The sequence below is a fragment of the Hyperolius riggenbachi genome, chromosome 6 (genome assembly GCF_040937935.1).
Source record: "Hyperolius riggenbachi isolate aHypRig1 chromosome 6, aHypRig1.pri, whole genome shotgun sequence".
NCBI lineage: Eukaryota > Metazoa > Chordata > Amphibia > Anura > Hyperoliidae > Hyperolius > Hyperolius riggenbachi.
The window spans coordinates 105,679,468-105,705,220 of NC_090651.1; the positions used below are offsets into that span (position 1 = coordinate 105,679,468).

General features: G+C 44.8%; 1 long non-coding RNA gene across 1 annotated transcript in view; it reads left to right on the forward strand.

The window, feature by feature from the left end:
* Positions 1-5,499: 5,499 nt before the first annotated feature.
* LOC137522517 (uncharacterized) overlaps positions 5,500-25,753 on the forward strand; it is a 22,019-nt gene continuing 1,765 nt past the window's right edge. The window contains exons 1-2 of the long non-coding RNA XR_011022313.1: positions 5,500-5,582; positions 18,048-18,148. This is a non-coding gene — a long non-coding RNA (uncharacterized lncRNA). The remainder of the gene's footprint in view (positions 5,583-18,047; positions 18,149-25,753) is intronic.

Genomic DNA, 25,753 nt, shown 5'->3' on the forward strand with positions numbered 1-25,753 from the left:
TTCCTACAGTCATCACCCTGTCTCTAAAGATTGCGTAGCTCATAGCAGCCGACAAGGGATTACCTCGCCATGCTGCTGTCCATCCTGCGTGCTTGAGGGGGCGGGGAGGGAGGCTGATAAGAAAGCGTCGGAGCAGGAGCTTGAAGAGACGTATGCCTCCAGGTCCTAGTGCCCATCCACCACGCCAGGCAGAAAGCAACAGCCTGCTTGCAAACAATGTTTCCTACTCGTCTTCCCGCTTTTTAATGCATGCAGGCAAGTGATGGGCCCCAGAGCCACATGCCCCCTCACCCTTTGGGCCCCTGCATCCTTTGCAGGGGCGGTAGATATGCCCCTGTCAATGAGCAAGTGAATACCCTGGCCTTAAGTACCCAGGAGGCAGAGCAAAAGCCCAGCCCCCAGAATTGACAGCACCTCCTGCAAAAAGGTGTCAGCTGATGACATCACAGCTGACACCCCATCAGACACTCAGCCTATAAAGGCAGCTCTGAGCTGCGCGCATCCTGCCAGAAACAACACGCCGAACCACATCTACAGGGGAGCCGGGGATGCGAACATGCTGATTCATGTCTACAGGGGAGCCGGGGATGTGATTGACCAAAGAGGAAGAGGAAGCTTCCTCCAGCTGCTCCACACCATCAGAACATCCTCCAGAGACCATACCAGATAAGTTTGTTACAGTGATGTGAAGGAAATATGGAGGGTTCAACCATTATGACATTTTTTAAAGCTACTTCTTTAGCTGCCACACAGATTTTTGGGCATCTAAGTTGATGGAGCAGAGTGGTCTGTACACACAGATAGAAAACATACAGAGATAAATCATGCACCACCATCAGGAAATGCCGCTCACTTAGAACAGAGAGGAACACAGAATGAATACAGGAAATCACAATACCATAGAGGTCGTCACATCATTCTACAGACAGTGACACACTGTGGTTTCTTTACTATACTGCAGTTTAAAGTAATTCTGCCAACATAAGTAACATATCGGAGTCAAGTCTACACTCAGTGCAGCACAACAGGATATTTTATAACACCCCCTCCCCCCAACCCTTCCTGATCGTTTTTTGTTTAAAATACTAAAGGCAAAATAAGGCAAAGATCAGTATTAATGCTGCATTAGGGATGGCCAATGAGATGCAGATTGTTCCAGGTTCCTACAGAATTATGCATGTTTTCAATGCAAATGTATGCAGCTTAAAAATAGACCAGTCCAATTCCACCTTGGCAAGATTCAATTGGTCCACTTTCAAGCTGTAATGCAGGTTTGATGTATCTTACATAGACTGTATGTGAAGCTGTTTATTATTACAAACTTGGTCTAAGCAAAAGAATAAATGCGGTTAAAGGGACAGTGCCTGGACTGCCTTTGGTGTACGCAATTAAAATAGTATGTTTTCCGCATTTTCTACCGGATGCACACCCTAACTCTAATGGCACAGACCAATGCACATGTGTGTAAGGGTCAAGAGCGGGTGAAAACACTAGTTTGGTAAACACGCAGGTAATACCATCCATCCCCTGTTGCCGGGTGCCAGGTATCTCTTCCTCCAGTGTACTTTTTGCATTTCAAAAAGATGCCAGGTACAGAAGGAGGCAAGGAGTCATGCCAGCATGACAGCTGAGCCTACAAGAGTCACAAGGTGGCCGGGGTCTGTCCGATCATTTTAATCAATTCGACCTGGTATCAATCAAAACGATCAATCGGGTGGCTGTGTTGTGGCATCAATCTCAGATTCGATAATTATGACTGAAGTTGCTGGATATCGATGCCAAAAATTGAGTAATGTATGGGCACCCTAATTCTGTCACCCTCAAGGATTTGGATTTGATCCCCATGGCCAGAGTTCTGGGCATGAGCTCATACAGACACATACCTTGGTTTCAGCTGAGTGATGTTTACTGTTACAATGGGGAGGAGAGAAGGGATGATGACACATTGCAAAATGGCGTGGCTTCTGGCAGACAGGGTAAGGTGGTGGGGAACAATGCACTCAGCCATCACTGTTGCTTAAAGAGAACCCGAGGTGGGGTTCTAAGAATGAAATCTGCAGACAGAGGCTGGGTCTGCTTATATTGCCCAGCCTCTGTTGCTATCTGAATCCCTCCTTAGTTCCCCCTGCGGTCTGCTGTCCCTCATAAATCACAGCCGCGATGTTGACACGCAGCGTGTTGCAGCGGGCTGTGTTTACCTAGTTAGTGTCACTCTCGCCGCTCCCCCCGCCTCCTGAATAGCTCCGGTCCCTGCCCGCTGATTGGAGGGAAGGGACGCGGGTGAGGACCGGAGATATGCAGGAGGTGGGGGGAGCGGCTAGAGTGACACTAACTAGGTAAACACAGCCCGCTGCATGTCAACAGCGCGGCTGTGATTTATGGGGCATAGCAGAGCACAGGGGGAACTTGGGGGGATTAAGATGGCAACGGGGGCTGGGCAATATAAGCAGACCCAGCCTCTGTCTGCAGATTTAATGCATGGGCACACATCGGCAAAGAGGGGGCAACCCCCCCTCACCTTGGGCTCTCCCCTCAGCGCCCCCTCCAGCATCTATCAGCAGCAGCTGGAGATGGGCGGGAACACATACCTTCATGTGTTCCACCGCTGCAGGTTCCTCTCTCTAAGTGTTTGATGCTACTTTCTGTTTAAACAGGAAGTAGCGTGAGGCATGTAGAGATTGGACCTCCGCGGTGGATGGAGGTATGTGTTCTTGCCCGCTCTGCTGCTGCTGATAGATGCTGGAAGGGAGCGCTGGGGTGAGAGACTGAGGTGAGGGAGGCCCTGCTGATGTGTGGCCAAGCCCTCCCCCTATGCTGCGACCCCTCCAGCCCCCCAAAATGTTCGGGGGAATCCAAATTTTGATTTCTAGTTACGCCCCTGGTCTAATGTCCTACCAAGTTATTTTTATGTGCCTTTTAACAATAACTAGATTGGGCACTGAATGCCAGCTATTTAGCTGTCCTAGTGCTTGATCGACTATTACATAGAGATGGCCCAAACTGTTCGCATGCAAACTTATTCGCAAGAACATCGGGGGTTCGCGTTCGAGGCGAACCGCAAACTTTATGCGACTTTGACCTGCCCCCTATACTACATCATTGGGCTAAACTTAGACCCTCTACAGGCTGCACTACCTCCTGGAGCCCCCTCCTCCTTATATAAGGCAGCAGCGTCGGCCATGTTCTCACTCTGTGTGCTGCTGTATTATTAAGAGAAGGGAGGGAGGTTGCTGCAGACATAGGGGAAGCTTAATTAGGCTCTTGTTAGCTTGCTCCTTGCTGATATTTGTTACTGAAAGTGAAAAGCACCACCAAAACAGCTCTTTTGAGAGCTAATGTTCTTGTGATGTGGTTTTTTTGTGTGTGTGGCCCACTGACACTTGCATATACAGCCCTGTCTGTCGCAGCTGGTTCTTGCTAATTGCTATACTGTGCCAGGCCCAGCACATTCAGTGCCTAGCGTGACTGCTGCAAATTGTATTATAATACCAGTCACTGCATACTTTTCACTGCACCTGTGTGACCACACACTGTTTTATATAGCAGTCACTGCATACATTTCACTGTATCTGTGTGATCGCACGCTGTTTTATATAGCAGTCACTGCATACATTTCACTGCATCTGTGTGATCGCACGCTGTTTTATATACCAGCAGTCAGTGCATCAATTTTCACTGCACCTGTGTGACCGCACGCTGTTTTATATAGCAGTCACTGCATACCTTTCACTGCATCTGTGTGACTGCACATTGTATTATTATACCAGTCAGTGCATACCTTTCGCTGCATCTGTGACTGCACATTGTATTATACCTGGCAGTCAGTGCATACCTTTCACTTGAATGGATGGCAGACTCGCCCTCCATAACAGAATGTAATTAAAGGATTTCAAGTGTATTCATCTCATCATTATACAGCAGGGCCTCAAAAGAGTCCTCCTATATTGGTATTCTTCATCACTACCTCCCTGAGTCGGGACTTGTGTCCCGTGCCTGCTGCCTTCCTTGGATGTGTGGTGATAGCTGTTCCTGCTGCTTTGCCCACAGCAGCAGCCAGGTGTCCATTAAGGAAATCTTTGAGCAGAAGAAGCCAATGTCTGCCAGTCACCCCCTTGCCCGACGTCTGACAGCTAGCTTGGCGGAACTGTTAGCTCGCCAGCTGTTACCATACCAGCTGGTGGACTCTGAGGCCTTCCGAAAATTTGTGGTGATTGGGACTCCACAGTGGAAGAGACCAGGTAGCAATTATTTTTCTAAAAAGGCGATATCCAAACTGTACCGTGATGTTAAAAGGCAAGTGGTGTCATCTCTGGCACACAGCTTTAGGTCAAGGGTCCATCTGACCACGGATGCCTGGTCTGCAAAGCACGATCAGGGCAGGTACATTACTTATACAGCACATTGGTGAAAGTTGATAAGGCAGTCAGACATAACCTGACATAACTGAGGAAGAGCAATCTCGCCATGGTGCGCACCAGTCCAGCATGGCCATCACTACACAAACAGCTGTTTGCGGTGCGTTACATAGTGAGTTTGGTGTGTCAGTGTGAAGCAGTACACTACTTACACTACCTGCTGATCCATGTCTACACACGCAAGATGTTTTCAAGCACTTTAGGCCTCCAATTTAGGAATGCAAAGTGATTTTTGCCTTTTAGGTATTATAACCCTGCTGTGCATCAAATACATAATTTTCCCGAGGACTTTTGGCATGTATCCCACTCCGCCATGCTCCCTCCAGGTGTTAGACCCCTTGAAACATCTTTTCCAGGGCCGTTTTTTGGGGCGTGCGGTACGTGCAACTGCCCGGGGCGCAGTGCAGCAGGGGGCCGAAGGGGGGCGCCGGCAAGTACAGACCAATAGAAAGAGTAAGACAGTGACACGCAGTGCAGCCTAGCCCAGGAAGACCAGCGTGATCACCGCTCTGCACTCCTCCTGGGCGTCCTGTTGCCTTGCCAGCCGTGCCCAACGTCAAGTGAACACCACATGACCAATGCGTGGTGACACTGACGTACAGTAGGGGTACTGCAGGTGTCAGGGCGCCCTGGAAGGAGATGACCACGTGTGTTTCCCTGACTGGATCCCTGCTGCATCCTCGCTCCTGGATGATGTGTGGCAACAGAGGCAGCCGCAGGAGCCACCCCCCGGTCAGTAGTTCAACTCCTTTGTATCTGACCTGTGCTCTCCTGCCGATATGGCTGCTGTCAGTGAGAAGGGGGGAGGCGCAGGTTCCTGCTGGCTGCCATAATGACTGATAGCGTGGTCGCTGGTCTGGTCGGGCAGGGGGCTCTTAAGTGCAGGGAAGCTGGGTGGCAGGGAAAGACTCTCCTGGTGGAAGAGCGTTGGGCAGAGCAAACACACAGCTGCAGGCATGACACTTGCCTGCAGCTCATCTCTGACAGCCTGCCCCGGGATAACTTCCTGAAGAGCGTGTCCCAGGCAGCTTCTTCCTTCCCCCCCCCTCCCCTCCCCTCCAAGAGTCTGAGTTCAAAGCATGGTGTCGGGGGAAGGGGAGAGTGTTCAGCCAAACGGACAGGATGTGTCTGCGTCTCTGCTGCCTGTGTCCCCCTGGCCTGCATGCTGTGAGTACTTGTCCTGCTCCTCTGTCCTGACAACCCCTTCCCCACCCCACAGCATTAGGGGGCCCATTTATTTCCTTCTCAAGGTACCACTGCTCCCAGCAAGCCCCCCTCCCATCTGTATAAAGGTACCACTGTTTCCAGCAAGCCCCCTCCCCTTTGTATAAAGGTACCACTGCTCCCAGCAAGCCCCCCTCCCCTCTGTATAAAGGTACCACTGCTCCCAGCAAGCCCCCCTCCCCTCTGTATAAAGGTACCACTGCTCCTAGCAAGCCCCCCTCCCCTCTGTATAAAGGTACCACTGCTCCCAGCAAGCCCCCCTCCCCTCTGTATAAAGGTACCACTGCTCCCAGCAAGCTCCCCTCCCCTCTGTATAAAGGTACCACTGCTTCCAGCAAGCCCCCCTCCCCTCTGTATAAAGGTATTAGTGCTCCCAGCAAGCCCCCTCCCCTTTGTATAAAGGTACCACTGCTCCCAGCAAGCCCCCCTCCCCTCTGTATAAAGGTACCACTGCTCCCAGCAAGCCCCCCTCCCCTCTGTATAAAGGTACCACTGCTCCCAGCAAGCCCCCCTCCCCTCTGTATAAAGGTATTAGTGCTCCCAGCAAGCCCCCCTCCCCTTTGTATAAAGGTATTAGTGCTCCCAGCAAGCCCCCCTCCCCTCTGTATAAAGGTACCACTGCTCCCAGCAAACCCCCTCCCCTTTCTATAAAGGTACCACTGCTCCCAGCAAGCCCCCCCTCCCCTCTGTATAAAGGTATTAGTGCTCCCAGCAAGCCCCCCTCCCCTCTGTATAAAGGTACCACTGCTCCCAGCAAACCCCCTCCCCTTTCTATAAAGGTACCACTGCTCCCAGCAAGCCCCCCCTCCCCTCTGTATAAAGGTATTCGTGCTCCCAGCAAGCCCCCCTCCCCTCTGTATAAAGGTACCACTGCTCCCAGCAAACCCCCTCCCCTTTCTATAAAGGTACCACTGCTCCCAGCAAGCCCCCCTCCCCTCTGTATAAAGGTATTAGTGCTCCCAGCAAGCCCCCCTCCCCTCTGTATAAAGGTACCACTGCTCCCAGCAAACCCCCTCCCCTTTCTATAAAGGTACCACTGCTCCCAGCAAGCCCCCCTCCCCTCTGTATAAAGGTATTAGTGCTCCCAGCAAGCCACCCTCCCCTTTGTATAAAGGTACCAGTGCTCCCAGCAAGCCCCCCTTATACAGAGGTACCACAGCTCCCAGCCTATACAGATACTACAGCTGCCAGCATTTCCCTCCCTTCTGTAGAGGTATCAAAGCTCCCAGCAAGCCCCTTCCTCCCTCCCCTTTATAGAGGCATTACAGTTCCTAGCATGCTCCTCCACAGAGGCACCACAGGTCCCAGCATGCACCTTCCTTCTATAGAGGCACCACAGATCCCAGCATGCCCCTTCTCTTCCATATAGTATTGTGATTTCCCTTAGAGCCCCTCCTGGTCTCCCAGTGAATAGTGGTCCCTTGGAGCTTCTGAATATTCGTAGCAGAGCACACAGACACCTGTCTGGATGGTGCGCTCCCCTGCGAGTTTTTTGCTTTTCACCTTCACATGCACCTCATTTCTGACACCACTGGAGTATGTTCATGCCGTCAGGTCAGATGAGGCGCCCACCAGTATGAAGCACATAGAGGAGCAAGCCAGCCGGACAGGATAGTGCGCTCCACTGAAAAATGTTCTGCAGGGGACCACAATTCACATTGGGCAGCCATCTCTTGAGGCCCTAGTGACAATCCAAAACTATGTGGGAACTGTGGTACCTCCATTGAAGAGGATGAGCATGCTGGAAACTGTGGTACTTCTATAATGGAGGTAGGGCTTGCTGGGAGCTGTGGTGCCTCAATGGAAGGGCAGGATAGTCCAGGGGTTTCCTGTATCTTCCTTTCAGAACGCAAACGAGCGTGGGCGAATGTATCTGTACTGGGCATGCACAAGCAAGGTCCGCACATGCTCAGTAAAATGAAGTGCTTGTGCACAGAGTAAAAAAGCGTTGCACAAGTGCTTTAGGGCCTGTACACACTAGTGCGCTGCTGTCCGCTTTTCAGCAACACGTAACAATCCGTAACATTGATGTGCTGATAAAAAACGGACAGGAGTGCACTTAAGTGCAGCTGGCAGCATTTTAACTTTTTTTTTTTATGGTGGGGGGGGGGGGGGGGGGGGGCGTATTTTTGATACTCGCCCTGGGAGCAGTTTAACCTAGAAACTGCACTGATCTTTTCCATCACTTTTGTGGCCAGAAACAGTGTTTGTAGTTCTTCAAGTTCATCTGCCCATTGAAGCCGATTCGCAAACCTTTTGTGGAAGTTCGCGACATCTCTACTATTACATAGCCAATACAGTATATAAATGGGTGCCAAGCTTTGGATATGGGATTTGGAGGAAATTTAGTGGGTGCTGAGGCTCAGCTATTACATTGCCAAGCTCTGGATAGGGAAATAGGGTTATAGGTTAAGATAAGTTTTAGAAAAGTCACTGTCAGAGGAAAGGGTAGAGGGAAAATAGAGTTAATAGTAAGGGATAGGAGGATAGGGTTAGACATTTACAAAGGGAATTAGGTAGGCATCAGGAAATGGATTAATTGATTAATAATGCTGACTAGAGACAGCGTTTAAAGGAATATTCAAAAGTTTTACTGTTGATAACTTTTAAAAGACAAATATTTTTCAACAAGTATAAATTACTAATCTTATTTTTATCCAATGTCCCATTTCATAGAATTCTCCATTAAAGAAAACAAATAATGGATTGAATTTAGATACAGTGGCTTGTGTTTTTTTTAACATATTAAAATCCAACCTCATTTCATGTGTAATAGATTTTTTTCATCTCTGTCCTAAAGAATATTGTCAAAGAGTAATAACTTAGGATATATATCAAACCCCTGTCTTTCTGCACACGTTTATTAAATATTTTCCTTTAGATAAGAATATCTTTTTTTAAATAGGCAAAAGAATATATTTTCAATCAGTTTGCTACTTGGCTACAACTAAGTTCAGTCAACCAAATGTCATTCCAAAATGTCTGAGTAACCTAAGAGTTATAATTTTGCATTGACTAGTCCTGTCAGATATCACCTTAATGAGGCTGAGATGTGAGAATCAGGAAAAGAGTGATGAGGGATGTAGCACAGTAATTGGATCAAGCTGTGGCACTACGAGCTTGGAACTGACTGCACTGGGCATCAGGAAATCTCAGCTCCGGCTCCAATTGAAAGGGTTGTCACAAGCAAATAATCTGCAACACTTCAGCTTCCTTGATAAATCTTTTATGTGAAGCTCTAGATATCAGAATGAATTTAGCCGAGCATGACACGCCCTGTCTAGGCTCCCTTTTCCATTGTGTCACCCCTGCAGATTATCAGAAGAGGTACCAGGTAATCAGGAGCAGAGGCGTCAAACTTAACGATTTGTCAAATGAAACATCATTGGGGTAATAATTGAGGTGTGACAGTTAAACCTTACTAGTCTTCACGGGAACCTACATATTCCTGGATAGTAACTATATTGGAATAAAGAATTTCGGATTTAGTAAATTGAAAATAGGAACAAACATCTTTCTTGATAGAAACCTGAAGTGAGAGAAAGATGGAGGTTTTCTTGCTGTTTTCCTAACATGTTGATTCTCACGTGTTGATAATTTTGATCTTCTGTTTGTAGGGTGAGATAGCCACATAGACATAGTAGGTACAGGGCTACAGTAGCCAGTAGCCAAGAATCAGTGTAAAAATTCTGCTTAGTAATTTGAGAACGAGATAGTGTCATTAATATAACTACTGATATTCAACTAAAGGCTTAGTGTTGTAAATTTGCATGGTGCAACTACAGTTGCTTTCTACCACTAACCTCCCCCCTACCCTATCCTTTAACATTAGCATGCCCTACCTACACATAACTCTAATCTCCTCCCTGTGTATGCCTTGCACTAACCCCCTCTACGTACACCTAACACTAACCTCTCCAGGCCCGATTCACACTGGGTAGATCAAAACTGATCTGTGTCAATGTGAAACATTTTTCACTCCAGGTTTATTGCAGCCTACTAAAACTTGCAGTCCATTCGGCGAATGTGACTCATAGATCTGTTCTAATGGAGCAATGGGGAATGGATCCTATTGATTTACATTGGATCCGTTCACCTCTGTTATGATCTGGTCCGTTTAGCTCAACTAAACAGATTGTTTTTAGTGCCAATGTGAACAGGGCCTTACAATAATCTCCCTGCTACATACACCTAATGCTAACCTCCCCCTACCAACACCTAGCACTAACCTCCCCAACTACACCTAACGCTATACCTGACCGCCACACGAATACCTCTCCATTGCAGCAGATATTCTTACAGTATATACACGAATATAAATCTGTCTGTGGTTAGCTTTAAAGGGAACCTGAACTGAGTAAAATTATTTAAAATAAACACGAGTCAGCTGTAAATGAATATTACATACATACCTCACCATTAGTTCCTCTCAGAAGCTCACCAACCATTTTCCTCTTACAGTGATCCCTTCCAGTTCTGACAATATTTTGTCAGAACTGAAATATACCAGTTGCTGTCAGTTATATAGCAGCTGCTGTCAGTTACAACTGAATGTGCAAGGTAATGTCCATGTTACCCTATGGCTCAAGTGGGCAATATTACAGTTTAACAGTATGCTGACCAGGAAGCTGTTATGGGGCAATGGCCATTTTCAAAATGAAGGACAGAGAATTCCATTGATCACATTGGACAAACAGGTTGCAAGAGAGGAGAGAGAGATTGATAAGTAGACTACATAGGAGGTAAGTATGACCTGCATATTTTAATTTTTTTTAATTTTCAGTTCAGGTTCTCTTTAAGGTGTCTATTAACACAACCTATTAACTACAATTCTTTGGACGATCGATTATCCGATTCGATCATAACATTGATGGATTGATTCCATTCCCTCCATTATTGAGCCCTGAACTTGGATGATTGCTTTAGGTCGATATTATGATCGAATCAGAAGATTGATCATCCAGAGATTTGTATCATTAGCCCATTCGTGTTCCGTCGTTTTCACTTCAGAAATGTTCACCTCCCATTCATTAGCCTATAACTTTATCACTACTTATCACAATGAACTGATCTATATCTTGTTTTTTTCCGCCACCAATTAGGCTTTCTTTGGGGGGGGGTACATTTTGCTAAGAGACACTTTACTGTAAATGCATTTTAACAGGAAGAATAAGAAAAAAACGGAAAAAATCATTATTTCTCAGTTTTCAGCCATTATAGTTTTAAAATAATACATGCCTCCATAATTAAAACTCACGTATTGTATTTGCCCATATGTCCCGGTTATTACACCATTAAAGTTATGTCACTATCACAATGTATGGTGACAATATTTTATTTGGAAATAAAGGTGCGTTTTTTCCGTTTTGCATCTATCACTATTTACAAGTTTAAAATTAAAAAAAAATATAGAAATATATCATCTTTACATTGATATTTAGAAAGTTTAGACCCTTAGGTAAATATTTACATGTTTTTTTTTTTTTAATTGTAATGTTTTTTTTTTTTTTTATATTAAACATTTTATTTGGGTAGTTTTGGGAGGGTGGGGTGTAAACAATAGGTTTATAATGTAAATGTGTGTTCATTTTTATTTTTTTTTACTTTTAGTTGTAGTATTACTTTTTGGCCACAAGATTGCGGCCATGAGTTTGTTTACATGACATCACTCTAAGCGTAACATACGCTTAGAGCGATGCATGGGGGAGGTAACAGCCAAAAAAGGCGCAGCTTCTGAGAGAAGCTGTCGCTTTTTCAGCGGGGGAGAGGAATCAGTGATCGGGCACCATAGCCCGATTTACTGATTGCCTGGCTAACGATCCGCAGGCCGGGAGCGCGCGTGCACGCGTGTGATCGGCCGCGGGAGCGCGCGCCAGCGCGCATAGTTCCTGGACGTAGTTTCTATGTCCAGGAACCAAAATAGGTTAATGACCACCTTTAGATAGATCTCAATAATTTCCTGGTTTTGGTACAAAAAGCATAGTGTATGGGCTGCTTACAGTGGAATAACTACAATTCATGGGGCTCCCCAGCCAAAAAATGATAGGGGTCCCCAGTGTTTACACCACTTCCCTTGCCTCCCCTTGGTGCCCTTCACAGCCTTGGGGCCCATCTCACAAAATTCATAAAACAAGTATGGCCATTATGATCTTCTCACCCATACCAAGTGTAGCCACAACACACACCTGATCTGGAGTATAGTTCTCTGTATCGGAGGAAGGGAAGGTTGGTAGTTGGGGGGCCCCCACAGCTCTGGGCCACGCTGCGATCGCAGGTGCTGCTCTCCTCTAGTTACCCCCCGGCTGCTTAACTCCAGGCGTAATTGTAAACATTCCATTTAGCAGCTCAGTAAGCAGAATATTCTAATATTACCTTTTTGCACCGAGACTTATAAATCTAAAGACTCTTGGTGATCATTTGACCTGAAACATTGAACATAGACTCTTTAGGTGGGTTTACTCTTCATTGCTAAAGTCTGCATCATCATGACTTTGGCTTGAGAAAATAGCTTACATAGAGCTCTATGAGAATATTGAAGTCTAAAGCTCTAGACTCTGCACTGCAGGAAGGGGCTAGAGATGGTTTCAGATCAGATTCCAAAATTAAATGTATCTGACACTAGCTAATGTAGCGAGAAGTTTTGAATCAGAGTGATACCATTTATTGGCTAACTTATAAAATATAAGAGTAAGCTTTCGACTGTTGTGTCTTCATTAGATTCCTGTATGCTGACAAGTTGTTAAAGTACATACAACATTAAAAGGGGATACATGGATTTTTTTTTTGGAAACATATACACGTCATGCTTTAAAGCGGAATATAACCCAGCATTTCAACTTTGCTCTAAAACATGTATTACATATATGATACCGCATATTATATGCAACCAGCATTTTTTTTTTACTAGACCAGCATTGGACGGGTTACACACAGAGCTTTAAAGTTCCGTGGAAAGAAATGCAGACGCATCTGAAGTTTAGATAGATACATTTAAGTAAATGCAATGTAACAAGTGGTGAATTTGACACACACTCTGACTGTGCAGTAGCTCCCGGACACAGAGAGAGAGTGAGTCACATTCCTCACTTGTTACATTGTGTTTACTTAAATGTGTCTATCTAAACTTCGGATGCGTCTGCATTTCTTTCCGCGGAACTTTAAAGCTCTGTGTGTAACCCTTCCAATGCTGGTCTAGTAAAAAAAATGCTGGTTGCATATAATATGCTGTAAATAATGTTTTAGAGCAAAGTTGAAATGCTGGGTTATATTCCGCCTCAATTGAAACAAGACATCCAAATGGGATCTTGAGAGATCTTTTAGGTACTCTGAAATTGGATGTCTTTTTCAATTAATGCATTGTAATGACATGTATTTATGTTTCCCAAAAATCCATGTATCCCCTTTCGATGTTGCTTGCATATACAGTAGCTGTGTGCTCTAACAACTTGTCAGCATATAGGATTCAAGTCCGGTGAAGGTAGACTAGCGGAAAGCTTACTCTGCTATTTTTAAGTTAGTCAATAAATAAAATAATATCATCTTTATCCAAAGCATCTGGCTTTTACTGATGGCTAACATGGTACAATGCTCTATTGCTGCTAGCTAATCAAGGAGTCTATACACAGATAAAAACAAGCTTTGCAACTGGGTGCCTGTACAGGACCAGGAAAACATTTGTGCTTGAAGTTGGCCTTTAAAATAAAATATTGCTTCCTAATGTGTACTCATAGTGGTATATAAATGTTCAGACTAATGTGGAGAGAATGATTAATCTCCACCAATCATCATTAAGATCATCACTTATGATGCATCTGTCAGATGTCCTTGACACTGTGTCAGGGAACTGTGATTGCAGTTATCATTATCTGAAGAAATGACCAATTGAACTGCACTGAATTATGATCAAGCTGTAGGAAAAAATAACTATGGCCATAAAGCAAACATGTTAGAATACTCATGATGTTAAGAGGCATCATTACATTAATACCATAAATAACACTCATCACTGCAGACAACTACGGCACTAACACGAGTAGTTGGATTTCCTGTTCATCTCAAATACAGGAGAATGAGTTGCTTTGTGAAGCAGCAACACTCAGAGGGCCCAATCCAATTCCCCTTTTCTCCTAAGTTTTCTCCTAGGTGATATTTTCACATTATAAGTAAAATGCCTTTTAACCACTTGCCGACCGCGCACTCATAACGCGCGTCGGCAAAGTGGTAGCTGCAGGACCAGTGACGCACAATTGCGTCGCCGGCTGCAGGCTAATTAATCAGGAAACAGCCGCTCGCGCGAGCAGCTGCTTCCTGTCAATTCACGGCGGGGGGCTCCGTGATTAGCCTGCAGGCCGCCGATCGCGGCTCGCAGGCTAAATGTAAACAATAGAAATGTGGAACTCCGCTCAATACCTCCGTCTATCGACAGTGCAGAAAACAGGCTGCCAAGACCTCAGATCCAAGGATGTAGAAAGTGAAGTCCGCACGATGTCGATGAAATCACTATGGCTTTATTCAATAGTTACACATACAAGCTAAGAACCAGCACCACATGCTGACATGTTTCAGGCGTTACACGCTATGATTAAGGGCGTGTAACGCCCGAAACATGTCAGCATGTGGTGCTGGTTCTTAGCTTGTATGTGTAACTATTGAATAAAGCCATAGTGATTTCATCGACATCGTGCGGACTTCACTTTCTACATCCCTAAATGTAAACACAAGCAGAAATAATCCGCTTTGCTTACATTTGTACAACGCTGCTAATAGTAGCAGCGTTGTACTAGATCAGCGATCCCCGGCCAATCAGCGGCCGGGGATCACTGTCACATGACAGGCAGGAGCCTGTTAGAGGCTGCACAGGACAGATCCGTTCCTGTGCAGCCTCCGATCTCCGGGGCAGAGAGGGAGGAGAGGGGGAATCCTGCAGTGGAGGGGGCTTTGAGGTGCCCCCCCGCCAGCCACACGCAGGCAGGAGTGATCAGACCCCCCCAGCACATCATCCCTCTAGTGGGGAAAAAAGGGGGGTGGCGATCTGGTCGCTCTGACTGGTATTTGATCTGTGCTGGGGACTGTAGAGCCCACCCAGCACAGATCAGCAAAATCAGCACTGGTCCTTAAGGGGGGGGGGGGGGGGGTAAAGGCTGGTTCATCAAGTGGTTAAGCCACCAGGCAGCAAGAAAATACTCAGAATAATTTTAACACCACTCTTTTACCTACTTTTTGGTACTTTTTCAATTGCAGAGTGCAAACATTATGAAACTTAAAAATTAAAAATTATCTCCTAGGAGAAAACGTAAGAGCAAAAGTGAATCGGATCTGGACCAGAGATTCTCTGCAAAAGAAGACAATGGGCCCGATCAAATTATTTTTTTCCCCCTAAGTTTTCTCATTGCAGATCATTTTCATCTTTTGTTAAAAAGGCATTTTATTGATAAAGTGTGAAAATATTAACTAGGAGAAAACTTGGAGTAAAAGTGAATTGGATTGGGCCCAATGCAACGAATACAATCTATTGATCAACACCAAGCACAGGTCTAAATATAACGTATTATGGGCCTAATGTATTTTGTACTTTTTCAATTGCGGGGTTATTTTAAACAGAAGATGAATTAATCAGGCCCTATAGCTTCTTTAGCAAAATGGACAGCGCTGCCACTGTTTGACTGGTTGCAAGAAGGTGGGGCACAGACTGTGTGATAGCCGTTCCTGCTCCTTTGCCCACAGCGTGCCTGCTGCCTTCCTTGGATGTGTGGTGGTGGTAGCCGTTTCTTAGGCTCCCAATCCGGACCGGAATAGAACCAGGATTCCCCAGCCATTACCCGTGGTCACCATGCTACTGAGAAAGTACCATAGAAAGTTTCACACAGTTGAATGAATGGCAGACTTGCCCTCCATAAAACATTCTTGGCAAATGCTTTCGATTTGGTTCATCTTGCGCTGGGTCAAGGGTCCATCTGACCACAGATGCCTGGTCTGCAAAGCATGGTCAGGGCAGGTAAATTACTTATACAGCAAATGGGTCCTTACTTTGATGTGCAGTGGTGGTAGCCAGTTCTCAGGCTCCCACTCCGGACCGGAATCGAACCCTGATTCCCCGGCCATTACCCGTGGTCACTCACAATGGCAGACTTGCCCTCCATAAAAGATTCTTGTTGCAGGTACTGAACAGCAAGCAGAACAAGTATTTAAAAAAATAGATGTAAGCTTTAACAATGGTAGAGAAAGAACCATTAAATGTTGATAAGGCAATCAGACATGACCTGATATCACTGAGGAAGAGCAGTCTTACCATGGTGCGCACCAGTCCAGCACGGCCGTCACTACACAAACAGCTGTTTGTGGTGCGTTACACAGTGAGTTTGGTGTGTCAGTGTGAAGCAGTACACTACTTACACTACCTGCTGATCCATGTCTACACACGCAAGATGTTTTCAAGCACTTTAGGTCTCCAATTTAGGAAAGCAATGTGATTTCTGCCTTTTAGGTATTATAACCCTGCTTTGCGTCAAATCCAGATTATTCCCGAGGACTTTTGGCATTTATCTCACTCCACCATGCCCCCCTCCAGGTGTTAGACCCCATTGAAACATCTTTTTCATTACTTTTGTGGCCAGCATAAATTTTTCTAGTTTTCAAAGTTCGCCTCCCCATTGAAGTCTATTGCGGTTCGCGAAAGTTCGCGCGAACTGAACTTTTGCGGAAGTTCGCAAACCAAAAATCGGAAGTTCGGGCCATCTCTATGTGTAATGGATCAAAAGTGTAGCATCAAATGCAAGTGCATCAATTGAATAAATATAAGTATTGCCAACAATCGCAATAGGAAAGTGCTGATGCATAGAGTGATAGGGGAAGGAAAAGGCGGGGGTGGCTGCAAGAAGACAGTGCCAGTGTGAAGATAGGAAAAATTAACCACCACAAACAGAATGTACCAAAATAATAGCAAATAAATCAGTGAGGAAAAGAAGGTGCCATGGTGAAAGGCCGCTTTGGTGCACACAAGGGTATCCTACCAGGGAGGGTGAGTCTTCATATGCTCCTGCCACTGGCCCGTTGCCTGGCTGGGCTTTCTCAAGGATCCTTGTGATACCGTACTATTTATTGTCCTGCCATGTTAGCTCTGATATTTTTAAAGTGACACTGAAGAGAAAAAAAACCCCAAAACTTATGATATAATGAATTATATGTGTAGTACTGATAATTAATAGAACATTAGTAGAAAAACAACTAATATTTTTATTTTCAGAGATATAGCTTTTTTATAATAACATTATATCGTCTTATCGTCGTACTAATTGTCTCTCAATATAATCCGTACCATAGTCAATCATATGAACATCTAGTCTGGAGCCTACATTAGGGGGAAGCCAATTAACTTACCTGAATGTTTTTGGGATGTGGGGAGAAACCTGGCAGAAACCCACACAGACATGGGAAGAACATACAAACTCCTGGCAGATAGTGACCTGGCTGGAATTCGAGCCCAGGAACTCAGCGCTGCAAGATGAGAGTGTTATTCACTACGCCATGGTTCATGTTTGCCCAACACTAATAGTGACCCAAAAGACTGTCCACAAATTTCCTTGTGTTTACTAGGCCTTAGAGATTATTACAGTAATTTATTCTATTTATAATTCACTTGAGGAAAATTCATTGAAAAAAAACATGAGATCAATTTAACTTGCTTAGTGGTAACCCAGAGTCAGGCTTGGGCCAGAAATCTGCAACTCAGAGTGGTAACCCTGAGCCTGACTTGGGGTATTGGGGTAGCCACCAGGAGGTATATGCAGAACTTGCCCACAGCAGGTATTTGTAACTCACCTCCCCCGATGATCCAGAAGCTGGCAGCCATTCTTCTTCCGATCCTCAGAGACTCTCGATTCTTCTGGTGAGAACACTGTCTGCCATCTTAGCGATCTCACTATAAGGTGGACTGAGGTAGAATTGCAGAATTACATTGAGGCAGAAACGCTTCTGCAAACTGCAAAAGTTCTGCAGGACCCACATTTGCGGTTTGCTAAAAACCTCAAAGCGCTGGTGTGCACCATCCCATTGAAATACACTAGCCAAGCATTTTCCAAGGCGGAAGCGGTTTGCGGATTGCTTCAAAAACCGCTCGGTGTGCACCAGGCCTAAGAATTGATCAGAGGATCATGACCAGCCATTCAAAAATTAGTCAGAAATCACCTGATAAATTCAGTTCCATGCTTATCCATCAATTATGCAGAACACATCACCTCTAGTGCTCAGTTCGTGGAGCCTGATCTAATTCACTTTATTTCTTTAATTTTCTCCTAGGCAATATTTTCACATTATAAATAAAAAGTCTTTTAAGTCACCAGCATGCAAGAAAATGCTCAGAACTTTGACAGTACTTTTTCACCTACTTTTTGGTAATTTTTTTAATTGCAGAGTGCAAAAGTTTAAAGGAAGATGATAAATTAACTCCTAGGAGAAAACTTGGAGAAAAAATGAACTGGATGAGGTCCATTGTCTCCGAAGCCATCAAATGTGTAAGATGATTTGATTATTCTCCAGGAGAGAATGGACTAAAGAAAGACTTTGGAGAATATTTTTTTTAATTCCAACTACCGGTAATATTGCAACAATTTTTTTAACAAACATGTTTTTTTTTATAAATTACAGGTTTCTTTATTGCTGTAAACCTGATCCAATGGGGTTCATGTCATTCTCCTATAAATAGTCATCCTGTTCTCTGATATTTTTGACCCTTTGAAAGATGTAACGTGTCAGGTCTGTTATGTCAGCTTTCATTACCAGCAACTAATTAAATGTCATTTATTATTTATTGCTCATAAAGTTTCAGTTATTACTTTTCCCTCCTTCTATTAATTTGCCCCTCAGTAGAAAATCCCTTATTAATTGCCATTCATTATTCATCATCATACTTCACCCATGATAAGTGTTGCAGTGCATTAAAACCTTGTTTCTTGTTATTATAGTATATGCAGTATTTGGGGCAACCATCATTTTTCATTATATTTTACAACGCAGTGGTGCAAAGTAGTTGAACCCGTTAAATCTCCCTAATGCAAGCCTATGCGTCAAGTCTGACCCACTGAAAAGAATGCATGTGTATCAGGACTAAATTATCCAAAGCAGGTTCCAAAGCAGTAGCCTCTCTTCTACCAGAGGATCCAGGAGGCTTTGGACGACTGTGTGGAAGCAATCTACGCAGAGGGGGCTGGAGGAAGCCCCAGGTATGTACAAAACTTTTATGTCCTGTAGTCTAAGGTACACTTTAACCTGGTATGAATATGGATGTCTCCCTCATGCTATCATCCTAACTTTTTATAACTGCACTGGTATGAATATATAATTTTGACTACATCCTGGTGCCATACTAAAACACACGGAAAAGGCAATGCTAACTCACCAAGCAAAATCTGCTATTCAGTGAGTGAAGCCAATCAGCCAATTTAAAGAAGAACCGTAACCAAGGATTGAACTTCATCCCAATCAGTAGCTGATACCCCTTTTCCCATGAGAAATCTTTACATTTTCTCGAATAGATTATGAGGGGGATCTGTATGGCTGATATTGTAGTGAAACCTCTCCCACAGTGTGATGTCAGGATTCCTGTCTGTGAACCTCCTTGCATTGTGGGAAATATTCTTCCAACTGCCGAACAACCAGTATCTCCTTCTGTGCATATGTACAGTGGGTTGCAAAAGTATTCGGCCCCCTTGAAGTTTTCCACATTTTGTCATATTTCTGCCAGAAGCATGAATCAATTTTATTGGAAATCCATGTGAAAGACCAATACAAAGTGGTGTACACTTGAAAAGCGGAACGAAAATCATACATGATTCCAAACATTTTTTTTATTAAATAACTGCAAAGTGGAGTGTGCGTAATTATTCGGCCCCCTGAGTCAATGCTTTGTATAACCACCTTTTGCTGCAATTTCAGCTGCCAGTCTTTTAGGGTATGTCTCTACCAGCTTTGCACATCTAGAGACTGAAATCCTTGCCAATTCTTCTTTGCAAAACAGCTTCAGCTCAGTCAGATTAGATGGACAGCGTTTGTGAACAGCAGTTTTGAGATCTTGCCACAGATTCTCGATTGGATTTAGATCTGGACTTTGACTGGGCCATTCTAACACATGGATATCTTTTGTTTTAAACCATTCCATTGTTGCCCTGGCTTTATGTTTAGGGTCGTTGCCCTGCTGAAAGGCGAACCTCCGCCCCAGTCTCAAGTCTTTTGCAGACTCCAAGAGGTTTTCTTCCAAGACTGCCCTGTATTTGGCTCCATCCATCTTCATATCAACTCTGACCAGCTTCCCTGTCCCTGCTGAAGAGTGAGCACCCCAGAGCAGATGCTGCCACCACCATATTTGACAGTGGGGATGGTGTGTTCAGAGTGATGTGCAGTGTTCGTTTTCCGCCACACATAGCGTTTTGCATTTTGGCCAAAATGTTCCATTTTGGTCTCATCCGACCAGAGTACCTTTTTCCACATGTTTGCTGTGTCCCCCACATGGCTTGTGGCAAACTGCAAACAGGACTTTTCATGCTTTTCTGTTAACAATGTCTTTCTTCTTGCCACTCTTCCATAAAGGCCAACGTTGTGCAGTGCACGACTAATAGTTGTCCTATAGACAGATTCCCCCGCCTGAGCTGTAGATCTCTGCAGCTCGTCCAGAGTCACCATGGGCCTGTTGACTGCATTTCTGATCAGCGCTCTCCTTGTTCAGCCTGTGAGTTTAGGTGGACGGCCTTGTCTTGGTAGGTTTACAGTTGTGCCATACTCCTTCCATTTCTGAATGATGGCTTGAACAGTGTTCCGTGGGATGTTCAAGGCTTTGGAAGTTTTTTTTGTAGCCTAAGCCTGCTTTAAATTTCTCAATAACTTTATCCCTGACCTGTCTGGTGTGTTCTTTGGACTTCATGGTGTTGTTGCTCACAATAGTCTCTTAGAAAACCTCTGAGGCCGTCACAGATCAGCTGTATTTGTACTGACATTAGATTACACACAGGTGCACTCGATTTAGTCATTAGCACTCATCAGGCAATGTCTATGGGCAACTGACTGCACTCAGACCAAAGGGGGCCGAATAATTACGCACACCCCACTTTGCAGTTATTTATTTGTAAAAAATGTTTGGAACCATGTATAATTTTCGTTCCACTTCTCACGTGTACATCACTTGGTATTGGTCTTTCACGTGGAATTCCAATAAAATTGATTCATGTTTGTGGCAGTAATATGACAAAATGTGAAAAACTTCAAGGGGGCCGAATACTTTTGCAACCCACTGTATATATATTAAAAAAAATTAAAAACGTTCGCATTGTCAGTGGGTGTGGTTATAGAAAAGTGCAATTGGTGTTGCCTGTTTTTTTTCTATTTCATATACTTTATTGAGGTTTTAGGGAAAATACAAGCAGCAGTTGAGAGATCCACATTCACCCTGAACTGAACAACATGGCTTTGATAAACATTATAATATAACACCACACTAACTAATGAAGGCACACTGAACAGTCACATTATAATAGCAGGAGAATAAACACCTTCTCCCTTATAAAAATGAGGAACACCAGGCCAGCATGGCTGGCCTTCCCCAGCAAAGGAACACAATCCCTCCTGCCCCCCCCCCCCCCCCCAAACACACACACACACACCCTGCAATAGATAAAGGAAAAAGTAGGAAGATAAAGAAAACCAAGAAAGAAAGAAAGAAAAGAAAAGGAAAGAAGGTAAAGATGACCCAAACAAGAAGACCCAAACTATTAACATGAATTGGCAAGCACCTCTCGATGCACAGCTCTCAGGGAACTAACCCCTACCAGTCACATTAGTCCCTCAACGGTTGCCAAATTTGATCAACTTTATGCTTTTTATCCAAGAGAATACCTGCCAATGGTTCTTGAATCATAAAATTGGTAACCCTGTTTTTTACTTCCTCAGAAGGAACAAACTGTTTCTTCCAAGCCCTAGCAATAGTTTGCCTAGCAGCCACAAAAATAAAATGGGCTAAAACCCAATGAGATTTAGTGAGGGAGTCAATTTTAAAGTGTAAAAGAGCCAACCAGGGGTCCCTCTGCACTTATGTATGAAAAAGTGCCTGCAATAGTCTATAAACCTTAGCTTAGAAACAGGATAACATAGAGCACGTCCAAAATGTGTGTAATAAATCATCTTTTATTGAGCAGCCTCGGAATCATAGCCCAGAACCCCCCCCCATATGCACCACCCAGGCTGGCACCCAGTAACACCACTTCAAAATTATCAGAGATGACTCAACAAGACATAGTTTAATGGAAATGTGATGGATAGTATTCCAGGTCAACAACCAGCCTTCATTTGACCTTGACCCTTTTAAATCATGCTCCCATTTCTTAACATAGGCATAAGAAAAGCTAGTAGAAGGCTCATTCAGAGAAGAATATAATCTACTAAGTAAGCCATGTCCCCCAGGTCCTACAAACACGCTCCTTCAAAACAAGAGAGAGAAATAACCACATCCCGTTGATTTGCCAGCAATGAGTCCACCCAATGTTTCAATTGGAGATACCTAAAATATTTGGACCTAAAACTCTGATATTCATCTTGGAGATATTCCCAGCTCACCATCTTAGAGCTCTTTATTAAATCATAAAGTAAATACAGTTTCTTAGACGTCCACCAATGGAAGGCATTCGGGTTATCTCACGCTGCCAAAAAAGAGGGCTATCTACAATCGGTAACAAGGGAAGTGAGGGAAATAACAAACCCTGGGAATATTTAACCTCCTGAGCGGTATGGACGAGCTCAGCTCGTCCATCACCGCCGGAGGCTGCCACTCAGGCCCTGCTGGGCCGATTTTCCTCAAATAAAAAGCAGCACACGCAGCCGGCACTTTGCCAGCCGCGTGTGCTACCTGATCGCCGCCGCTCTGCGGCGAAAGAGGGTCCCCCCAGCCGCCCGAGCCCTGCGCAGCCGGACCAATCAGTTCCGGCCAGCGCTAAGGGCTGGATCGGAGGCGGCTGACGTCAGGACGTCGGCTGACGTCCATGACGTCACTCCGCTCGTCGCCATGGCGACGAGGAAAGCCAAACAAGGAAGGCTGCTCATTGCAGCCTTCCTTGTTACTTATGCTTGCCGGAGGCGATCAGAAGAACGCCTCCGGAGCGCCCTCTAGTGGGCTTTCATGCAGCTAACTTTCAGTTGGCTGCATGAAATAGATTTTTTTTTATTAAAAAAAAACCCTCCCGCAGCCTCCCTGGCGATCTCAATAGAACGCTGGGGAGGTTAAAAGAATCCCACTGGTAGACAGGCTGCTACACTCACGTCTGTGACACATATGGGAGCAGGGAAGTTCAAGCCAAACATCCAAAAATCCAAAGAAAAAATCCCGCTGCACCAGATGGAGGGATATGATAAAAGAAGACCTTTATTTGTAATCCAACATCAAAATTGCAAGGAAAAGCTCACGCGTATCGGAGCGACGGCTCCTTAATCATAGCTTACAAAAGACAAACATTACACGGATTATATAGGTGAAAAAAGACACGCCCATAGGTGTCGACTCAATTCTTAAAGAGACATGATTAAAATGGTGTGAATCAATACAATACACCTAATAATAAAAAACATACACAGTAGATGTCCTTTTAAAACATAGCATCAAACATCGCATGTTGACAAATATGTGCAAATCGAAAATATATATGAGAGAGGGAACAGGACTAAATTAGAGGGAAAAAGGAGGGGTTTGGAGAGAAAAGGGGGGAGAAAAGGGGGGGGGGGGAAGAGGGATTGGCATAGCAAAAGGGGGGGGGGGGTATTGTATGAACATATACATGTATAAATATATCAATGTGTAAAAATGCGTACATGTACACCCACAGTCTATAATGGTCGTTGGAAAGTGTCGGAAACTATATGGAGACCTGCCTAACGCACAACTAGGAGTGAATATGCATCACTGTTTGTTAAACATTATATATCGTACTTAGATCTAACCTAGAATTCAAACCTAAAGGTAAGCGTGTCCCCAATTTCCAAATCCAGTACGCCTCTCTTTTTAACAGCATCCTGTCTGTGTCCCCACCCCTCACAGAACTCACAATCCTCTCCACACCCTGAAACTTAAAGCTGGACATGTCCCCGGAGTGGACATGTAAGAAATGTTTGGAAACACTAGAGATCTTGGTGATATAGGACTTATCCCTAAGGCACCTACCCGCTCCATTATAATGCTCAGATATTCTTTGTCGCAATGGGCGGGTGGTACAACCAACGTACTGGACTTTACATGTTTGGCACGATATTAAATAAACAACATTACATGTATGGCAATTGATATATTGTTTCATATCGTGCATGGTAGATTTGGAATATGAGACAATTACCCGAGTCTGGTCGTGAACACCACAGTACCTACACGTGTTGTACCCACACCTGTAGGAGCCTTTATATGTGAGCCAAGTTGGGGTTTGTTTAGCTTTACCGCAATATAAACTCGGTGAGAGACTTGCAGCGAGAGTGGGGGCACGTCTTGAGGAGAAACCGCATCCTTCTGTTAATATTCTATGTAATTTTGGGTCCGCGTGCAGGACAGGCAAGTATTTTTTAATAGTATTAACAATTAGATTGTATTCTAAACTATAAGAGGTTACAAAGTTAACCCCTTTATTCCATTGTCTGTTCCTGCAAGCGGACCTCGGTGTCAAAAGATCCTGTCGTTTTTTATGAAGGGCCAAATCTTTGGCCTTTTGTATCTGATCTCGCTGGTAGCCTCGATTATGGAGTCTCGACTCTACTATTCCCAGCTCCTGTTGGAGCATATCAGGATCAGAACAGTTTCTCGCTGCCCTAACCATTTCACCATATGGGATGGATTTCAGTGTATGGCTAGGATGGCAGCTATTTGCCAACAGTAATGAGTTACCCGCACACGGCTTTCTGAAAGTTCTGGTCTGGATGCTCTTAGATCCCTCCCTGCTGGTCAATGTGAGATCTAAATAATCTATTTCCATTGTATTAGAGACCATAGTAAAGGAGAGGTTCAAATTGTTATTGTTACAGTACCCCAGAAAGCCGGGTAAAGCATCGCTGGGGCCCTTCCATATTAGCAGCAGGTCATCTATGTAACGGGCATACCAAAACAAGAAATCAGAGAAAGGATTATCATCCCCAAAGATGCGGAGCTCCTCCCACCACCCCATGTATAAATTCGCCAGGGATGGGGAGAATTTAGCTCCCATAGAAGCTCCGCATCTTTGGAGGTAGTAAACTCCATCAAACATAAAATAATTATGACTTAAAAGATACTCTACTGCCAATATAAGAAAATCACCCACCGCTGGGGAAAAAGTGCTATATTTTTTAATATGGAAATCTAAGGCTTTTAAGGCCAGGTGGTGGGGAATGGAGGAGTATAATGAGGCGACATCCATTGTCACCCAAATGAAACGGTCATCCCACTCTAGGTTCTCTATACTAGACAATAGATGTGTAGTGTCACGCAAAAACCCAGGGAGACGGCGTACCAAAGGCTGGAGACATGTGTCCACCCACTGTCCCAGGCGCTCACCCAAGGAGCCTATACCCGCAACTATCGGGCGGCCCCTCGGGGGGACGTCCGGTTTGTGTACTTTGGGTAAGTGATGAAAAATCGGGACAATGGGAGCCTCCACCATAAGGTACCCCCTCTCTCTATCACTAAAAACTCCCAACGAGACACCTAGGCTTAGTAACTGTCCCAGCTCCTTCTGGAAGCGTTGAGTGGGATCCCCAGGCAAGACCTGATAGATGTTACTATCCCCCAATTGGCGCAGTGCCTCATCTTTGTAGGCCACCGCGTCAAGAACCACTACAGCACCTCCTTTATCAGCATTTCGAATAATTATTGTTTTATTATTTTGGAGGGACTGTAGTGCCTCTTTTTCTGTTTTGGTAAGGTCAGAAGGGGCCCTAGATATTCTTTTAATCTGCATGAGTTCAGCTTCGACCAAATCTTGGAAGGTGTCCACCACCGGTGTCCTGGCCTGAATCGGGTAAAAATGTGGATTGGAGGCAGCCACCGGACCCGGGGCTGTCTCAGAGGCTGGGCCATCACTCATGCTGGACAAATGTTCCAACACGAGGATGGTCGAGACCTCCTG